Here is a 2,716-nt window from a genome sequence, read left to right as displayed (position 1 = left end):
AAACATTTTATAAATAAAGTTTTGTTGTTACATTTAACTACCGAAAAAATGCTGCTATAAAGGTAATTTCCTTAGTATGTGACATCAGAGGTGTGAGGAGTCAGGAGTTCAGAGATGACGAGTTTCCCCCACTAGTAATTACCAGTTGGAGGGCGTTCAAAGTGGGGGTGGGGGGTTTCCCCAGTCGTATGCTGGTAAATACCAACTTCCCACGTTGTTCTGAACGCAGCGTTATCAAGCTCAGTCTAATCTAATGGGACCATAGTGCATAGGGCCTTGTGCTTCTGTGTCCTCTGCTGGATGAAACAGCACCACAGAATTAGACGACCATTTTATTGTTGAAGGTTTTAATTCACAATAAAATAATGTGACATTCAGTAACTGTAGACATGGATTACAGTAATAATGTCTTGAGGAGTTGTGGTACTACGGTGGCCCTTAAAGGACAAAGTATCTTTTAAATGTGTGTCACGCCTGACCATAGAAAGCCTTTTTATGTCTCCATTTGGTTTGGTCAGGGTGTGATTTGGGTGGGCATTCTATGTTCTTTATTTCTATGTTTTGTTATTTCTATGTTTTGGCTGGGTACGGTTCTCAATCAGGGACAGCTGTCTATCGTTGGCTCTGATTGAGAATCATACTTAGGCAGCCTGTTTCCCACCTGTGTTTTGTGGGAGATTATTTTCTGTTTTGTGTTTCTGCACCTGACAGAACTGTTCGTTGTCGTTTTGCTCTTTGTTATTTTGTTGAAGTGTTTTGAAAGTAAATCATGAACAATACATCATCCCTCCCTCCCTCATGAACACTTTGGTCCACTTCTTCCCCCGACGACAATATGAATGACAAGGCCATACCTGGGGCACGCCCTACCTGGGGCATGTTGCCCTTTTGACCACAGGGTTCACATACCTGGGGCATGTTGCCCTTTTGATCAGAGGGTTCACATACCTGGGGTGTCGACGTTGACCTTTTGACCACAGGGTTAACATACCTGGGGTGTCGACGTTGACCTTTTGACCACAGGGTTCACATACCTGGGGTGTCGACGTTGACCTTTTGACCACAGGGTTCACATACCTGGGGTGTCGACGTTGACCTTTTGACCACAGGGTTCACATACCTGGGGTGTCGACGTTGACCTTTTGACCACAGGGTTCACATACCTGGGGTGTCTATTGTTCCATGTTTGGTCACATTTATGTACTTTTATGCTTTCGTTGGACCGGTATAAAAAGTGCGCCTGTTCACTACACTCTGCTCTCCTGCACCTGACTTCGCCTCCAGTACACACTCTTAACAATAGTATCTGTCTAACTAACTATATATCATTGTATCACAAATTATATAAATAATATATAAAATAATAATAGAATAACTTATATACTATATACACTATATATATATATTGATCAAAATAACGACAGGAAATGGATGATTGCTAGCTTCTCTCAAAGCTGCCATTTTAATTCTGGGACAACCACACATTACACACCCCGAGAACTGCTGTGTCCAATGCACTTTTAATAAAAGGTCACAATATTAAAAAAGGTACAGGTTTTGTTTTCTTAAGTGTAATATAACAATATTCATCATGACAACTTTACATGTATTATTTTTCTTTTTACGGTTTTTGTATTTACAAAAAAAAAAAAAAGATTCCAAAAATACTTAACAATATATTATTCATGACTCAGACGAAGAAACAAGGTTGCTGTTTGTGAAGAAAACGGAAGAGACTTTAAAAGATCTGGATGAAAAAAACACAAAAAAGTGTGTATGTCATTATCTTAAAAGATCAGTAGCGTAACACGTACCATCAAAACATAACCCCTCCCCATCACTACCTCCATGTGAGTGACCATGGCCAGAACACAACCCCCCCTCCCCCCATCACTACCTCCATGTGAGTGACCATGGCCAGAACACAACCCCCATCACTACCTCCATGTGAGTGACCATGGCCAGAACACAACCCCCCCCCCCCTCCCCCCATCACTACCTCCATGTGAGTGACCATGGCCAGAACACAACCCCCATCACTACCTCCATGTGAGTGACCATGGCCAGAACACAACCCCCCCCCATCACTACCTCCATGTGAGTGACCATGGCCAGAACACAACCCCCCCCCACCTCCATGTGAGTGACCATGGCCAGAACACAACCCCCCCATCACTACCTCCATGTGAGTGACCATGGCCAGAACACAACCCCCATCACTACCTCCATGTGAGTGACCATGGCCAGAACACAACCCCCTCCCCCATCACTACCTCCATGTGAGTGACCATGGCCAGAACACAACCCCCCATCACTACCTCCATGTGAGTGACCATGGCCAGAACACAACCCCCCCCCCCCCATCACTACCTCCATGTGAGTGACCATGGCCAGAACACAACCCCCTCCCCCCATCACTACCTCCATGTGAGTGACCATGGCCAGAACACAACCCCCTCCCCCATCACTACCTCCATGTGAGTGACCATGGCCAGAACACAACCCCCCCTCCCCCATCACTACCTCCATGTGAGTGACCATGGCCAGAACACAACCCCCCTCCCCCCCATCACTACCTCCATGTGAGTGACCATGGCCAGAACACAACCCCTCCCCCTCCCCTCACTACCTCCATGTGAGTGACCATGGCCAGAACACAACCCCCCCCCCCCCCACACTACCTCCATGTGAGTGACCATGGCCAGAACACAACCCC

At 46.0% G+C, this 2,716-nt stretch overlaps 1 long non-coding RNA gene across 1 annotated transcript; it reads right to left on the bottom strand.

The window, feature by feature from the left end:
• Window positions 1-1,432: 1,432 nt before the first annotated feature.
• LOC135565238 (uncharacterized) lies at window positions 1,433-2,113 on the bottom strand. The gene is made up of 2 exons (XR_010461407.1): window positions 1,898-2,113; window positions 1,433-1,844 (listed from the first exon to the last, which is right to left on the bottom strand). It is a non-coding gene; the product is annotated as an uncharacterized LOC135565238 (long non-coding RNA).
• Window positions 2,114-2,716: the final 603 nt, after the last annotated feature.

The sequence above is a fragment of the Oncorhynchus nerka genome, linkage group LG27 (assembly GCF_034236695.1).
Source record: "Oncorhynchus nerka isolate Pitt River linkage group LG27, Oner_Uvic_2.0, whole genome shotgun sequence".
Lineage (NCBI taxonomy): Eukaryota > Metazoa > Chordata > Actinopteri > Salmoniformes > Salmonidae > Oncorhynchus > Oncorhynchus nerka.
The sequence above is the reverse complement of the archived record's forward strand: the minus strand, read 5'-3'. Positions and strand labels throughout refer to the sequence as shown.